Below are 18,733 nucleotides of genomic sequence, written 5' to 3' on the forward strand. Positions count from 1 at the left end.
GACTGAGGTGGAAGGATGGCCAGAGCCCAGCAGGTTGAGGCTGCAGTGGCCGGGAGCAGCCACTGCACTCCAGTCTGGGCGACAGAGTGAGACTCCAACTCAAAAAAAAAAACCCAGAAAACAAAAACAAAAAACCAGGGAAATATGTTAAATGAAAAAATGAAACTCAAAAACATACTTGTACTCATTAAATGAATGCTTTCAGAGGGTTTTTATGATGGAAAAGTGAAAACTATTTGAAGTGGGGGAAGAAAAAAAAAGATTCTAAATATGCACTGCCCAATTTAACAATTCAATTCTATTAAGAATGCACGTCTGTGCAAACACACAAAACACCAAGGGGAAATATGCAGAAATGCTAATAGGGCTTGTTCAGGTGGATGAGAATGGGTACACTTCCTCGTTCTTAGTTTCCAAATTTTATTTTTCACTTTTATTTAGGGGAGAAAAGTTTTAGGAACAGAGCACTACAACGCACTTGAAACTCTGTACCAACTACACATGCCTGTGAACAAGATCAGAAGGGAGCAGTCAGGGAGAATTTCTGGGTATTTTTTGTGCTATTTCTGTCGCTAGAGAGTTGTCTACAGTTACAACACACACCGAGGCAGATCACACATATGCAAGAAAGTAAGAAAATCGAGAAAAATTCTGAAAAATGAGGAGCAGTCTGGAGGGGGAAGACTGAGTCTACTTGAAGTGGGGTGCTGAGCCTGAAATTCCCCACCGACTAGAAGTTCTCCATAACTTACTGTGCCCAGACCCGAACTCCAAACTAAAACCCTGCAAATCTGACCCACGCTGAGCCGGCCTGCTGGGCAGCACACTCCCTCCAGCAGGTGGGCAGGGGTGAGGGGTGAGCACAGCTGCAGACTCGCTCTTCCACCCCCACCCCTTGAATTGCTGCGGGAACAGGATCCAGCTCTCCTGACGGAAGCCCCTGCCTCAAGCGGCCGATGGCAGCCTGGCCAGAGGCCAGCAGGGAGGAAATCAAGCCTGACCACATCTGAGGCCTGGCAAAAAGCAGCAGCAGCTGCTCTGAAGCCGCCAGCATACAAGAACCAGGTCATGACGCGGAGGCAGCTCCTTGGCCAGACCCAGCAAGAGCCCCAACTCCTCTCACACACACACACATACACACACGCACACGGGTGCATACGGGTGCATACGCACACATCCCTCCGGCAACACTTGGGGCCATTGCCCAAGCTTCACAGTACACGTCCCACGGCCAGAAAAGCCCCCTTCGGTTCCCATCGAGGCGGGGCCTTCCCACAGCTCCTCCTACCCGACTTCTCAGACCCACTTCTCACCACCCACCTCCTGCTCCAAAAGTCTAAAAAGTGAAGGAAACGAGAAAGCAAACACTGCTCACACCACAGTCGCCTGACAGACAGCCAGTCCCTGGCTAATGGCCCCATGCACTTTCTCTAAAGGGGCCCCTCAAAAGGTTTCCTAAAAACCCACGGAAAGTTCAGGTGTGTCAAAGGGGCCATGGTTGGAGGAGGAAGATGGCACGTAACAGTTTTGAGTGCTGGGTGCAAACTCTAAATTAAGAAAGCACCTTTATGTTTCTATAATTAAATGTAACCTTTTCAATTCCACCAACAACTCCACATCCATTTTAGTGGATGAGGCACAGAGACAGTAACTAACATACTTTAAGGTTCAAAATTGGTGAGCGGCAAAGTCAAATCCAACATCAGAGTCAATAGCGGATGCCCATGGCCTTGATTATTCTTTTGGAGAATGAGCTCCCACATTTGCAGGAGGGGCTGACAATTATTAATGAATTTCAGACCCTTACTTGAACTCCTGACAAGTGAGTTTGCCCCCATTCATTACTTTCTCAAGGACTCAGGAAGACTTAATTTTTTCATTCAAAGAAATCTTTCATCACCCAAAAATCTTGAGAAAAATTCATTTTTGGCAGAGGGGTATCCACCTAGCAGCTGTAAGATCAACTTCACATGGTGGGCTAGGAAATGGAAAAGGGGGGTGCCTGTTATTTAGGGCAGGAAATTAGGGAGCACATTTTATTCATCCTAACCTCACTTCCTGGAAAACTCATATAACACATCTCAGCATAAAGCCTCATTATCCCCAGTCACTACTGGTCTGTTAGCCCAGACAACTGAAAGCCGCCAGTAATTTGGGTCTTGTACATGTTCATCTGAAAGTCCTATCTGCAATGCTGGAGAAAAGGAAACCAGAAACCCTGGCCCCTCCACATTCATTATCTTCTCCCTGAGGGTCATAGGTAATGAGGAAGGCCATAGGGATGTTAGCCCTCTCACTCAGCCTCCTCTTCCCATCCCCTCACCATCTGCCCTAGGTAGGTTTTTGTGACCCTGCTGGATCTTGGTCTTCCTCCATTCTCCTTTTCCTCCTCCATCCCCATCAACAGAGTCGTTCTCCACTCTCCTGCTCTCACCACACTTCCTTTGGAAGCCTCACCTCTACCCAAGGCCCCATCACTCATCCTGCACCAATAACTCCAAAGTTTCCCTTTTCCTCGATTGCTCTCCAGCTACAAGACAAGTTTCCACTTGGCTGCAACTTAAGCCCAACACATTTAAAACCTAACTCAGCGCCTCTCCCCATCTTCCAGCAACTCTCCTTCTAGATACCCCTTTTTAAAAAAATCACATTAAGGGCTATCCTGACTGAAGCCTTCTATCCCCTTTGATGTCCTTCTTGATGTTTGCATATCCAAGCAAGCCCCTGTCCTGCCAAGTGCTCCTCTGAAAGAATTTCGGGGCCAGGCGCTGTGGCTCAAGCCTGTAATCTCAGCACTTTGGGAGACTGAGGTGAGGGGATTGCCTGAGCCCACGGGTTCAAGACCAGCCTAGGCAATTTGGCAAGACCTCATCTCTACAATAAATCAAAACATTAGCAGGCACAGTAGCGTGTGCCTGTAGTTCCAGCTACTTGGAAGGCTGAGACAGAAGGATTGCCTGAGCCCAGCAGGTTGATGCTTGAGGTAGCCGTGAGCGTGCCACGGCACTACAGCCTGGGCGACGGAGTGAGACTCCAACTCAAAAAAATAAAAAATAAAAGAAAGCATTTCAGACCTGCCTTCTTTAGCTTTCTCCTCACTTATTTCTCAAGAGAACAAACTCAGCAGGGGGCTCCCTATACCCCCACCTCCACTTTCACCCCATCACGCTGCTCACTCACTGAGCATAGAACCCACATCCCAGCTCCCAGGACAGGATGCCCGCAAATTCAGCACTTCAGTCTTCTCTTTTGGTCCAAACAGTAAAAATAAACAGACAGATGTATAGATAAACAAATAAATAAGTGAACAAATGAATAAATGTATAAAGGGTAATAAAGACTACTTTCATTGAGTAGTACTGCTCCTAGAAACTTACATTTATGAATTTACATTAAAAAGTATTTTTTATACAATAGTGAACGTTGAAAACTCAGTATGAGAAGAATGGTTTGAAAACTATGATACAAATCAACAGATTATACACTCATCTAAAACCTTAATTATGAATACCAAAGAAAAAAGCTAGATAAAATAAGAAGTAAAAACAGAATACCATACTATAAGAAAGTTATGATTGCAACAACATAAAACATGCATGCAAATGAGGAAAGAAGGTAGTTTTTTTAAAAGTGAAAATAACTGTCCTAGCTCCCATAGAATGAAGAAATTTCATCTATAGATGCTACAATCATACCTTTCATCACATATACATATGTAGTTATGTATTCATTCTTTATCTCACCCAGCAAATATGTACCCTGCATCACTTTTAAGCACTGGGGATATAGGAGTGAACAAGTAGAGTCCTTACCTCATGGACAGAGACTTTTTGGATGCTTGAATTTGTCTTATATACCATTCAAATTTAAGTTCCTTTAGAAACTTTAGACACAGTACCACTATCACTAACATATGCATGACAGCATAAGTTATATATCCTGTGACTTTGAATATGTGATGAAAGCAATGAAAACTGATATTAACTGTGAATTGACCCCCAAGTGAAGCTGCCTTTTGTGTAGTTACTGATAGGATATCAAAGGCATACCATAAGCTCATTATAGAGTCAAAGAAAACCCTGGTGGATATCCCAAAAGAGAAAAAGAGGTTGTAAGAACAGAATGATAAGGAAGAAAAAGAACAGCTTCGGTAGAAGTTCCTGAGGGAGATGGCAGAACAGGAGGTTCTTTTCACTATAAAATGGAAAATAAAGAGGCAAAAACAATATAAGACTCCCATTGCCCAGAGATAACTACAGTTTACATTTGGTACCTTTTTTTGGTCACTATGCAACATGCACTTAAGTTATAAAAATGGAATCACTGAGTATATTCAGTGCTTTTTTTCCTTCTATGCCAATTTCTTCCCTAACTATATCATAAGCATTTTCCCATATTGTTAACTATTCTTCAAGAGTTTCATTTTTAACAGCTGCACTGTTTCCTCTGGTATGTTTGTGGTACACATAGAACCCCTGAAGTACAGTTTCTAGGTCTTCTCATGCTTTGCTACATTCCCATGGTACATATTGACCCCAGCCCCCCCATGTCTGTGCAGGCTTATTTTTCCCTTGAAGACAGAGATGGCCAACTTTTAGGGACTAGTAAAGAACAAGTAGAGTCCTTGTCTCAGATCCCATTCAAAGGTAAGCTCCTTTAGAAACTGACACTACCACTACCACTAACATATGCATAGCAGCATAAACCAGAATAGATTAGCGCACTCACTCCAAAGGCTCTAGGTAACAACCTTGACAACAACAGGTAGAGGCAGGATTTTACTCATATTTGCACAGGGTTTCATCTTATTTGGGTGACTCAAAATTTAGAAGGTATGTCTCTAGTAGGCCTTTGGGGATAACCATTCATTCTGGGATTGGAAGGGGAGTAGTAGCATTACCAGTATCTGCTGTTCCAGTGCCCCAGGAGACACTGATGAGGCCCCCAAGGCACACTGTTTGAGAAAAGGTAGTTGAAGATATGCCCAGCAAGAGATAAGCAGATTGAGCATGGCAAATAGGATCTTGATCAGGAGTCCTGTGAGTGTAGTCTACATACCAGCACTGTCCTACAACCTCTATCAATAAGTATAAAAGCTGAGAGCAATTGGCACTATTGTGGCATCTAAGCACATGATCATTTTTCTAGTAATTCATTTTTATTGTATTTTACAAAATTATCAGTCCATGATGGATTGCAAATTTTAAAAACCTAGTCCTTCACCAGAAATTCTGGAGAGTGCTAATTTATCATCTTAATGTTAATACCAGCCAATTTGTGCAAATAACCAATGAAAAAGCTGTAATAACAAATATAGCTATCTCATTTAGTATAAAAATCTCAAAAACCTTTAGAATGCACCAAGACAATTCAATGGGAAAAGAAAAGTATTTTCAACAAATAGCACTGGATCAACTAACTACACAGGCACATGCAACAGAATGAATTTGAGCCGCTGTCTCACACCATATACAAAAATTAACTCAAAATGAACCCAAAGATCTAAGTGTAAGAACTAAAACAATAAACTTTTTTTTTTTTTTTTGAGTTGGCATCTCACTCTGTTGCCCAGGCAAGAGAGCAGTGGCACACTCACGGCCACCACAGCCTCAATCTACTTGGGATCCTTCTGCCTCAGCCTTTCAAGTAGCAGGACCCACAGGCATGCATTACCATGCCCAGCTAATTTTTTGATTTATTGTAGAAACAAGGTCTCACTAAGTTGCCCAGGCTGGTTTCGAACCCCTAGGCTCAAGCAATTCTCTCTCCTCCACCTCCAAAAGTGCTGGGATTATAGGCATGAGCCACCATGCACAGACTAAAACTATAAACTCTTAAAAGGAAACATACTCATAAATCCACATCACCTTGGGTTAGCCAATGGTTCTTAGAAGTAACACCAAAAGAAAAAGTATAAAAAAGAACAAAAGATAAATTGGACTTCATCAAAATTGAAGTCTTTTGAGCTGCAAAGGATACCATCAAGAAAGTGGGAAAAACTCACATGATGAGAAAAAATATTTACAAATCGTATCTGATAAGGGACTCATATGTATAAAAGACATACCAAAATCCTCTTACAACTCAATAACAAAAAAAGAAAATCCAATTTAAAAATGGGCACAGGCTGGGCATGGTGGCTCATGCTTGCAATCCCAGCACTTTGGGAGGCCAATGGGGGAGGACTGCTTGAGCTCAGGAGTTCAAGAACAGCCTAGGCAATGTAGCAAGACCTTGACTCTACAAAAAAAAAAAATTAGCCAGGCATGGTGGCGTACACCTGTAATCCCAGCTACTTGGAAGGCTGAGGCAGAAGGATCACCTGAGCCCAAGAGGTCAAGGCTGTGATGAGGCGGGATCATGCCACTGCACTCCAGCCCGGGGAACAGCGTAAGACCCCAACACAAAAAAAGAAAAGGGGAGGAGGCTAAGTAAAATAAGTCAGACACAAAAGGTCACGTATATGATTCCATTTTAATGAAATGTCCAGATTAGGCAAATCCAGAGAGAAAGTGGATTAGTGGTTGGCACAAACTGAGAGGGGTGGGGAAAGGAAAAGGGGGTTTCTTTGGGGGATTATGAAAATTTTAAGAAATAATAGTGGTGTTGGTTGCACAACTCTGAATATACTAAAACCCACTGAACTGTCTACTTTCAATAGATGAATTGTAAATCATGAATTACATCTCAATAAAACTGTAATTTAAAAAAAGTTAGAGAAAACCTTCATCTCAACTTCTGTAAGAAGATTTGAGACAAAAGCAGAAACCGAACACTAGCTCAAGGAGTGAGCTCAGTGAGCTCACTCTCAAACAAAGGTGGAAGGAAAGGGAAAGAAGGAAAGAAGGAACATCAGTGCAGCTGTTCTTTGCAACTCATCAGCACATCTCTCTCCTTTTATTTCCCCAGTGGGTTATAAGTAAAGGTGCAAAGGGGGGGGTCTTATCTCAGGGAAACTGGTGGTGGTGGTTCCTTTTTGACAAAGAAAGACAGTAAGAGCACCTTGCCAGACGCTGAAAAGAAGAACCCCTTGGGACAGCAGGAGGGGTAGCAACTCTTGAGAGATGAAAACAAGCTGGGGCGACCCTGAATTCTGGGAATGAATGGGTGGAGGGTCCCAAAATGAGAACCACTAATGTAAAACCAACTGATCAGTTGGGGGAGAGTCACAGATAACAGACATGAAATTTAGTTTAGTTCAAAGGCCTTTATTCTTTTATTTAAAACAAGTTGAGGAGGTGGAGTTTGCAATCTCCTAAGAACAAGTGAGACAAAGACTGTATATTAAGCAATAAAGCATGTCCTTTCAAAGCCAAATGCAAATCATTTGTTGAAAAAATAAACACATCATGTTTTTAATACTTACAATATAAGGGTGCTCTGCTACTACAATATGACCTAGCAGTCAATTATCTGTTAGGTATCACCCTTGCAATGCATGACCACTCGATAACCTCTCCATGTATTCTACTGCAGAAAAGACTTGGAACAGGTGTCCTGCTCACTCTGGCCCAGCCTCAAGACATATTTCAGTTGGGACATATCTCAGGCCCCTACCTCTGGCTGGGTATGAACAAGTCCCAGCCACTGACCCCAAAGTTGGGGGAGGAGGGAATGTGACGGGTTTTAAACCCACACTCCCAATCTGAGGGTGTTACTCACCAGAAAGCACCAGTTGGGCCCCACCCAACTGTGGTGATCCTTGTTCCTCAGCTCTGTTCTCAGGGAGAGGCAGTGGCTAGACCAGTTTTAAAGTCCCTCTCTGTCCCCAGCTATGCCCTGATCCCAGACCAACACCAAACTAGCCAGGGAATGGGTGAGGTGGGGTGCCATGGCCTGGCACTGCAAAGACAGAGGGGAAAAGGAGAGAACAAGAGAAGGCAGTCGCCTGGGCAGCGAGACCTCATCTCTACAATAAATCAAAAAATCAGCCGGGCGTGGTAGCGCATGCCTGTAATTCTGGCTACTTGGAAGGCTGAGGCGGAAGGATCGCCGGAGCCCAGCAGGTCGAGGCTGCGGTGACCGGGAGCGGCCACTGTACTCCAGTCTGGGCGACAGAGTGAGACTCCAACTCAAAAAAAAAAAAGAGAAGGCAGTTCCCTGGGGAGTTGGGCCCTGCCCCACCTCTCCCACTGAAAATTTGATTGATGATACAGACTTGGGTGCTATGAGGACAGCTTCAGCAGCTAGACCAGATTCCTGGCCTAGCTCTTCTGAGACTGTCCTGTGGTAAGCCTGAGGCAAGTCACTTTACCTGTCTGAGCCTCAAATTCCTCATCTGCTTAAAAACAGTTCTTATAAAAACATCAGGAAAAACTGAGACTCTGCTCCAGATTAAAGGAGACATAAAACAATAAAAAATAAAAAAAAAACCTTGACCATTGAATACTGTGTATGATCTGGGGGGAGGGAGGTTTTCCTGTAAAAGAGGTGTGACAATTGGCAAATTTTGAAAAAAGGCCTGTAGATTAGCTAGTACAGTAATGCTGTATCCATGTTAACTTCCTGATTTTGATCATTGCTCTGTGGCTATTGACGTCATTTTAGAAAATCTACATTCAAGTAAAAGTAAAGGATATCATGCTTGCTACTTACTTTCAAATGGTGCAAACAAAAAAAGAAAGAAAAGAATAAAGCAAACGTAGTAAGGTGTTAACACTTGGGAATCTGGGTGAAGAGAATTCTTTGTACTATTTCTGCAACTTTTCTAAATCTCTTAAATTATGCCAAAATAAAAAACATGTTTTAAAACAGTGATGTTACTGGATGATCTCTAAGGCTCTTGCAATTTCTGTGAAAGGTAACATTCCTCACATTTAACAGATTAGGAACAGGAAATAGGATGAAGTGAGTGGTTACTGACAAATGGCTGGTCAGGGGCAGCAGGAGGGCTGTAGAGCTTAGGTTCTCTGACTTAAGTCTGCCCCTCCACTAGATCTCAGCTCATTCAACGGGGTCATCCCCGTTGAACTCCAGACACCACCTCAGGCAGCGAATGGGAATCGCAGAGCAGAAAGCAAGTAACAGAGAGGTTGCCTGGACAGTCTCTGGACTAGGCAGCAACCTGCAGGGGCAAGGCTGTCAGGAGAAGCAGAGAGCCTGGGAACAGGGACCATCTACTCTTCGCCCAAGACCCCTTCCCCTTCACACACGTAGGGCACAGATGGCCCCTCTCATGTGCACCACAGAGGGCTAACTTGAAGTTCTAACAACACATGTGCACAAGTTCCACGAACACACAGGCCTACATAAAACACAGACAGCCTGGACTGCCATGCAGCAGAGGGCAGCCTTCAAGTCCTCCCTAACCAAAAGAAACCTAACAACTGGAAATCCTAAGCAAGTCTAAATAACTCTGGGGTGGGGGAAGAGGAATGATAGGGAATCAAAATCACAACTACATATCTGCAGATTAATTACTGAGAAAAGTATCTGTTAACAGAAAAATTCATGTTTCCATAAATACTTTTGTTAAATAAGAAGGAAAATAAATTAAGGTTTCAATCCAAGAAGCTAGAAAATAAAAACAAAGAAAGGTAGAAAGATCAAATCAGTAAGGATAAAGACAGAAATAGTTGATTAGAAAACAGAGAAACAGAGGAACAGTGTGAAGAAGAAGAGGCAAGAACGACCCCCCCAGACCGACCAAAGCCCACACGCCGCTCCATCCCCGCGTCCAGTGCCCTAGTTCCGCTGCCATCACCACCATGCCCAAGACAAAGGCTGAAGGGGATGCTAAAGGAGATAAAGCCAAGGTGAAGGATGAACCCCAGAGAAGATCTGCAAGGTTGTCGACTAAACCTGCTCCTCCAAAGCCAGAGCACAAGCCTAAGAAGGCCCCAGCTAAGAAGGAAGAGAAGGTACCCAGAGGGAAAAAGGGAAAAGCCGATACCGATAAGGAGGGGAACAACCCTGAAGAAAATGGAGATGCCAAAACAGACCAGGCACAGAAAGCTGAAGGTGCTGGAGATGCCAAGTGAAGTGTATGCATTTTTGATAACAGTGTACTTCTGGTGATTGTACAGTTTGAAATACTATTTTTTATCAAGTTTTATAAAAATGCAGAATTTTTTTTTAAGCTATGTTGTTAGCACACAGAACACTTCATTGTTGTTTTTTGGGAAAGGGGCATATGTCACTAATAGAATGTCTCCAAAGATGGATTGGAGTGGGAAAAACACCTTTCCCTTCTAGTTTTAAGAGACTTCCTCTTGGCTTCCAGGAGGAAAGATTCCCCGACATTGACACACATAGCCACCTGGGTATAAACGCCTTGTAGTGTGGAAAAACATTCATTTTTTATGTCCTCTTCTCCCTTTCTGCCTTCAGCATAGACTTAACTCCCTTAAACCCAGACATCTGTTGGGACCTGACCCCCAATAATTGGTTACCAGTATGTCAGTGATGCCACCCCTCATAAGAGCAGCAGTTTCGTTTACAGATTGTGGATCTTCAGACAAAGTCTGCCATTTTCATTTCATTTCCTGAAAGTCAGGGTCAGCTTGTGAAAAGTTGTCAAACAACATGCTAAATGTGAAGTGTCAATCCTCACTCTAAACTTCTTCCCTGTTCAGAGCATCAAATGAAGACTTCATTGGGTTTTTATAGTGGCTTTCTGATTTTGGTAGTCCATTAAAGAAGGAAGTTTGAAAGTTGTTGTATACTGTTAAAGATTGTCTGCTAATGTCCTGCCTGAAATACTATGATTGTTTATGAAAAGTATCTTTAATAAAGCTAGATACAGTTTGGCTTGGGGAAAAAAAAAAGAAAACAGACATAGTGGCATTTATAAATGAATCCAAGAGATGGCTCTCCAGAAGACCAATAAAAAAAAATCTCTGACAAGACTAGTTATTAAAAAAAAATATTAGAAATATGAAAAGGGATATAACCATCCATAAGTGTGAAATGTTGTATGAGAAACTTTGAAAATATGTAAGAACTATTTTCTAGGAAAATTTATTCAAGAAGAGGTAGAAATACTGAAATAACAATCACCTGGACCATTGGGAAGCCACTGTCTCTAGTCATCCTGTCAGACATAACCAAGCTGGACTCAGTCCCACAGCCTGATGTCTCCAGGTTGAGGCCCAGAAAACCCTGAGTTCCAAAATGCTCCTTGGGTACCTCTGTTGATCAGTCAGGCTTGAAAATATCTGGCCCCTTGCAACTACTCAAAAGTGCAATCTAAGGAACAGTTGCATCAATATTACCTGAAAATAAGACAGAAATGCAGAACCCTCAGGCCTCAACCCAGACCTACTGAATTAGAGCATGCATTGTAGGGAGATCCCCAGGTCACCTGGATGAACACTAAAATGCAGAAACACTGGTCTGGCCTATACCTGCCAATCTCCCTTGAATTTCTCTTAAGAGTCACAAAAGCAGTGGCTGTTCCATGTTCTGTCGGACACAACCAAATGAAAAAACTGCATATAAGCTGATAAATTAACTACTGCAGCTAGATTTGAACATACAAACATGTTTAAAAAAAATTTGGCAAAATAAGACAAAACATTAAAAAATTAGAAGATTTGGTTTATTTGGCTTTGCAGAAGTTTGTCAATTTTATGAGGTCCCACTTGTCTATCTTATCTCTTATGGCATGGGCACTTGAGGTTTTGATCAGGAATTGGCTGCTAGTTCCAACTTCCATAAGGGTGTCTCCTGTATTTTCTAAGGTTCTTATAGTTTGAGGTTTTACTTTTAGGTCTTTGACCCACTTAGAGTTGACTTTTGTGTACAGTGATAGGTAGGGGGTCTTGTTTTAATCTTCTGCATGTGGTCAGTCAGTTTTCTCAGCACCATTTACTGAACAGGTTCTTCTTTCCCCAGTGGTTGGTGGTGGAGGATTTGTTGAAGTTGAGTTGATTGAGAAATTGAGGTTTTGCTTCCGGAATCTCTATCCCATTCCATTGGTCTATATGCCTGTTCTTGTACCAACACCAGGCTGTTTTGATTATTGTAGCTTTATGATAAAGTTTAAAGTCTGGGAGTGTGATACCTTTCTTTTTTTTTTTGGCTGAGGATTGCTTTTTGTGGTCGTTTATGATAAGATAGACAAGTGGGATCTTAAACTGACAAGCTTCTGCAAAGCCAAATAAACCATCAAGAGAGCAGGGAGAGAGCCCACAGATTGGGAAAAAATATTTGCCCACTGTATATCTGTCAAAGGCCTACTAACATCTAGGATTTACAAGGAACTCAAACATGCTGAAAAGAAAAAAACAAATAGCCCATTACAAAGTGAATAAAAGATATGATGAATAGACACTTCACAAAAGAAGACATAAGAGCAGCCAACAGATACATGAAAAAAATGCTTAGCCTCACTAGTCATCAAAGAAATGCAAATTAAAACCACACTGAGATACCACCTAACTCCAGTAAGGATGGCCATCATCAATAACACAAAAAACAAGATGCTGGAGAAGATGCGGGGAAAAGGGAACACTTCTATACTGTGAGTGGGAGTGTAAAATAGTACAACTTCTGTGGAAAACAGTTTGGTGATTCCTAAAAGGTCTAAAAATCGACCTTCCATATGACCCCTCAATCTCCCTATGGGAATATACCCAGAGGAACTCAAATCACGCTACGAAAAAGATACCTGCACACACGTTTATTGCAGCATTGTTCACAATAGTAAAAACATGGAACCAACCATGCTCTTCATTAAAAGAGAACTGGATTTTAAAAATGTACATATACATGATGGAGTATTATGCAGCCATAAAGAAAGACAAAATTATGAACTTCACAAGCAACTTGGATGGACTTAGAGTCTATAATACTGAGTGATTTATCACAGAAACAAAGAACTGAGTATCACATGTTCTCACTCATAAGTGGACCTTGAAAAATTATCATAATATTATAAGAAAAGGATTGTCAGTAGTGGGAAATTGTGGGGGGAGCAGGATTAGCAGTAGTGGGATTCTGCAGTGGGGGGCACATCTCATCAACAAGAATATCTGCATAATAAACATTTGTATACTTAATCTTGAATTGTACTCCACATCTTTAAAATTAAAATTTTTTTAAAAAATAAGAAATTTGCAATATTTGCCAAAGTACGACAAAGAGTTAACACCACTAATGAAGCTCTTTTACCAATTCATAAGAAAACATACAAAAGAAAAATAGGTAAGGAAATCAAAATATATTCACAAAGAAAAAAATGCAGATCCCAATTAAATGCAGCAATAAAAGATTTGCAAATCAAAACATGTTACACCACTTTTTATACCAAACAGAAAAGAAATAATTTTTATTAAAAAACATGCATTGTTTTGGTAATCAGGGAGGGAAAGTGAAAAAAAAAAAATGATTGTTCTAGAAAGACCAAAATAGTAACAGGAGTTCTGAGTGAAAAAATTATGGACTTTTAAATTTTTTCCTGTCTGCCTACCTGAACTTTGATTTTTCTGCAATGAATTTTCATTTTTTCTAACAGACAACGGCAAAAAGTGTTAAGTATTTCCCAGAGTTTGATCATATCTGAAATGCAGCAGCATTTGTACTTAGTCTCCCTTGTGTTTTCACAAGTATGTGCATAACACCAGGCCTTTTTACAAACCACCACAGCACTTAAATGCATGTCTTTTCAGACTCCATCAAGTACTGGGACCCCCAAATAAGCAGAGCTCCTTTTGTTACAAGAGTCCACACACCAGCAATTCTCAAGTTCCTGTTTCCAGTGGATACAGGAATCACCTGTAGAGAGCTGGCTACAGGTGCAGATTCCCAGGTACCTGTTCCAGATATCAACCCTGACCATAGAGGGGATTCTGAAACAGGTGGTCCCTTAACCACCCTTTGAGAACCCCCCTCCAATAACCCTATAGCACAGACAAGGGGAAAGCCTCAACTGGTTCAGAATCAGGGTGAACCAAGGGTCCTATGGTTGGCAATGGACGCAGTTTCTCTCCACCTCCCGTGTGCACATGCAAGCCTGACCCATCAGTGGTCAGTCAGTGTCTCTGCTCTTTGAAAGGACAGCACACAGACAGGAGGCAGAGTAGGAACCGGCTTTGTCCAACAGGTGAACTGAAGCCCTGAACAGCCCAGCAGCAGCCCCACTGCCGGAATGTGCTCTTCTCCGGGAGAAGGCATCTGGAATAACCCCACCGGCTTACAGAGGTCCATCTGCTCAGCACCCTGAGAAGGCAGCTTCTCCAGAGCTGGCAGAGATACCGCCTTGGCTGCCAGGAGGAGCCTCTCCCTCAGCCCTGGAGTCATCCAGCACAAGACACACATGATCAGGTGGCCACTGGGAGAAAGAGTAGAAATCAACAGGACAGGGTAGGGGGTTCAGAGCAGTATTTCTACATTTCTCTCCCCTTCCCAGTGTTCTTGGATATGCTCTTGGTTCCACTGCTCCCAGGGGATTAAACAAATCAGCAAAGGAGCAAGGGAAGTGTTTCTATCTCCTCTGCGGCCCTGAGAATGGGAGATGAGCAAGCAGGAAGGGGAGGGTGAGCACAGGCCACGGGATAAATGAGTAACAGTTCACTGCTGTGGTCAAGTGAAACCCAGTGACACACTGAACCAGATGCACAACCGTGACAGAAGGATTGAGAATCAGCTCACATTCCCACCTTCTTTTTATGCAGGTCAAGAGGCAGAAATCCTGACCCCTGCTTAACAACAGGAGTTCCCATGTCTCCAAGTCCATAGGCCCCCATGCCGCAGAGGTAGGGGTCCCTTGTTCATGGGTCCCAGTGAACCTAGCCCTCCTAGACAGGTACACATTGCCATCCTAGCTCTGGGGCAGAGAACAGGGGGAAAGGAGAACCTAAGGATCCGGACCCACTCACTGCCAAAGGTACAGGGCAGAGTGACATGCCCCAGAGAGCTCCATCAAAACATTTATATTTTACAAATCAAAACTTAAAATGCAAACACCATGGGAAAGATTAGCATGTTGCTAGAAACAAACTTCACCTGGGAAACACTGACGGGGAGGGGTGGGCATGGACTCTGAAGAACAGTAGCACTAATGAGAGAGGTGGTGACTGGGCACACAAGTGTGGAGCCAATTTCACCAGTGTTCTTTAAGACCTCTTCTTCTGGCCCTGATGAGTCCTCATTCCCTAAGGGAAGTGCAGATAAGTTTGTTTGTGCTACTTGCAGGTGTCTGGGAACCAAGAAAGCATTCTCCATTAGTATTAAGTGGGCTGTCAGTACCCAGTATCATGATGAAGTGTGGGCTAAGAGGGTTCCTCCCTGATGTCTGCATGTGGGAAAATGGCCCAGGACCGTCTTTTTTCCTGTGGGGACAAGGCGGGTGCCCCATCTGTTATCCGGATCACAGCCTACAGGCTTGGAGCCAGGGCTGCTTGAGATTCTGCTCCTCATGCTGGCCCAGGCTGTCACACTTTGAAGAGGTGAAGCTCACTGTCTCTCCCATCAATTTGATGCCACAAGCATTTATTAATAGGATTTACTACATGCTAGGCTTTGTGCCAGGTGCTGGGGACATGAAATTGGGTGAGATGAGCACCCCGCCACTAGGAGCTCATGTTCAGGCACTACAGTATTGCCACGGAGGTACAGACAATGTGCTATGGGGACCTGAGGGAGAGGGGGATAGGAGTGTCAGAGACAGCAGCACAGAGCAGCTGACAAACAACAGAAGCATTTCTAATACCCCTGGAAAGATGGGTGACAAAGTGTAGCAGAAAAGATCCCATTCACAACAGCAATAACAAAGGCTACAACATGCCCGGGAAAATACTTAAATGTGGAAGACTTTAAAACTTTGATGGAAACACAAAAAGACTACAATAAACGGAAAGATACACTTCTTTTTTTTTAGATAGGAAGACTCATTATACAGCTGCTACTCTCTCCAAAATAACCTGTAAGTTTCATATGATCCAACTGAAAAATCTCAGTATTTTTCACAGAACACAACAAGTTGTTTGTAAACTTATCTGGGAAAAAAATGCAAAAAAGGGTCAAAACGGGTGTGGAAAAAGTATTTTTAAAGCCAAACTGTTGCATGAAAACTGTGGTAATTAAAACAATGAAATATACACACAATTTTGACAAATAATTCAGTAGAAGTGAAGAGAGGCCCTAAAACAGCCATAAATATGAGTATTTATGAAATGCTTAAGGTGGAATTATAAACTCCTGGGGATGCCATAAATAATAAACAGACGGGGATAATAGGCTTTCTATTTGGGAAAAGTTCAATCCTTATACCACCTACAAAAATGAATCTCATCTTAGAGATCTGAATATCTAAAATAAAACTATTAAGTAAAAACCAAGAAGTCAAAATATTGATGAATTCTGATTGTGCAAAATAAAATCTTTGTGACAGATACAATGAAAGGCATATAAAAAGCCAAACATTTTTTTCAAAATATAATAGAAGTTAATGTCGAAACCCTGATAATGATGTACCTGGGCTATACTGCGTACTCATTTAAGGAGAGCTGGGCTTGGAGGCTCAGCCTGTAATCCCGTGCTTTGGGAGGCTGAGGTGAGTGGATTGCCTGAGCCCGCGGGTTCAAGACCCGCCTGGACAACTTGGCAAGACCTCATCTCTACAATAAATAATGAAAAAAAAATTTGCCGGGCGTGGTAGCGCACACCTGTAGTTCCAGCTGCTAGGAAGGCTGAGGTGGAAGGATCACCGGAGCCCAGCAGGTCAAGGCTGCAATGGCCGGGAGTGGCCAATGCACTCCAGTCTGGGTGACAGAGTGAGACTCCAACTCAAAAAAAAAAAAAAAAAAGAAGACAGGAGAGATATCATCTCACACCAGTCTTGGCTATTATCAATAAGACAAAAAATAACAAATGCTGATGAGGTTGCAGGGAAAGTAGAACTCTTGTACACTCTTGGTGGGACTAGAAATTAGCACAGTCACCATGGAAAACAGTAAGGAGGTTCCTCCGAAAACTAAATAGAACTATCATATGATCCAGCAATTCCACTATTGGGTATACATCCAAAGGAATTGAAATTGGTATGTCAAAGCAATATCTGCACTCCCATGTTGATTGAAACACTACCATGATACCCAAGATATGAAATCAATTTAAGTGTCCATCAAAAGAAGAATGGATAATGAAAATGTGGTGTGTGTGTGTGCATAATATATATATATATATTATGTGTGTATATATATTATATATACATATATACACAATATATATATTATAGATAATATATACTCTCTCTCTCTCTCTCTCTCTCTCTATATATATATATATATATATATAGTGAAATACTATTCAGCCATAAGAAAGAGTGAAATTCTGTCATTTGTGGCAACTTGGATGATCATGGAGGATGTGTTAAGTGAAACAAGTCAGGCACAGAAAGATACACACTGCATGTTCTCACTCATATGTGGGAGCTAAAAGAGTCGATCTCATGGATGTAGAGACTAGAATAGTAATTACCAGAGGCTGGGAAGGGTAGGGTTGGTTAAAATGAAGGAAAGAAGTCAGCTAGATAGGAAGAGCAAGTTCTAGTGTTCTATAGTACCATAAGGTGATTATAATTAATAACTTATTTCATATTTTCATATAGCTAGAAGAGCAGATTTTGAGTGTTTCCAACACAAATAAAGAATCTGTTTGAGGTGATGCGTATGTTAATCATACTGATTTGATGATTACACATTATATACATGTATTCAGATATCATCCTGTTCCCCTTAAGCACTATATATACAACTATTAGGTGACAGTTAAAATAATAATAAATGCAAAAAAGAAGGCAGGAGAGTCTAAACATTTTTAAAAATGTTTATCTTCATGCATGTGAGAACCATGTCATACTTTTTTCTATATTCCTAACAGCATGAGTTAGTCAATAAAAGTTCACTGAATTTATTTTTTAAAGAAAGAAGTCAATACTGTGGTTCAAAAAAGACAATCTAATTGAGAAAAATATGGCTAGAACATGTAATACATAGAATGCAAAATGGTTAACATTTTAAAACATTCTCAGTTGTGCGGTGGCTCATGCCTATAATTCCAGCACTTTGGGAGGTGGAGGCGCGAGGACTGCCTGTGTCCAGGGGTTCGAGACCAGTCTGGGCAACTTGGCAAGACCTTGTCTCTACAATAAGTCAAAAAATTAGCCAGGTGTGGTGGTGCGTGTCTGTGGTTCCAGCTACCTGGAAGGCTGAGGCGAAAGGATCACCTGAGCCCAGCAGGTCAAGGTCGCGGTAGCCAATGGCACTGCATTCCAGCCTGGGTGACAGAAACTCCGACTCAAAAACAAAAACAAAGAAAAACATCCTCAACTTCACTAATAAAAAGAAAAAATAAGATATCTTTACCTATAAACTGGAGAAAATTAAAGACTGATAATTCCTCATTCAGTGCTAGCGGGAAAGTAAATTTGATAGATATTATCAAATTACCTTTAGAGACGGTAACTTTGTAATGTCAATTAAAATTTCATTTGTATGACTTTGTCCTATACAAACACTTGAATAAGTAATCAAAAAATCTAGATACAAATATGTTTGTTATCTCATAATCTATAATTGCAAAAAAAATTGGAATTGTAAATATCCATCAATATGATAAAACACATACTGCAGTAAAGGCATTAAGTTCATGTATTAATACTAATTTTAAAGTCTGGAAATAGATGTCTAAATTGTTAATACTGACTACACCAGGATGGAAAAGAAATAGGGATTCTCAGTTTCCAATTATATACTTTTATATTATTTGGTTTCTTTAAGTGGGCATGTGT

The 18,733-nt window shown here is 41.7% G+C and overlaps 1 protein-coding gene and 1 pseudogene across 1 annotated transcript in view; one reads left to right on the plus strand and one right to left on the minus strand.

The window, feature by feature from the left end:
• Nucleotides 1-18,733, minus strand: part of TET3 (tet methylcytosine dioxygenase 3) — a 127,945-nt gene that overhangs the window by 80,660 nt on the left and 28,552 nt on the right. The window lies entirely within an intron of this gene.
• On the plus strand, nucleotides 9,708-9,980 carry LOC110596218 (annotated as a pseudogene).

Source organism: Carlito syrichta, unplaced genomic scaffold (genome assembly GCF_000164805.1).
Source record: "Carlito syrichta isolate Samal-C Ts95f unplaced genomic scaffold, Tarsius_syrichta-2.0.1 Scaffold307324, whole genome shotgun sequence".
NCBI classification, from domain to species: Eukaryota; Metazoa; Chordata; class Mammalia; order Primates; family Tarsiidae; genus Carlito; species Carlito syrichta.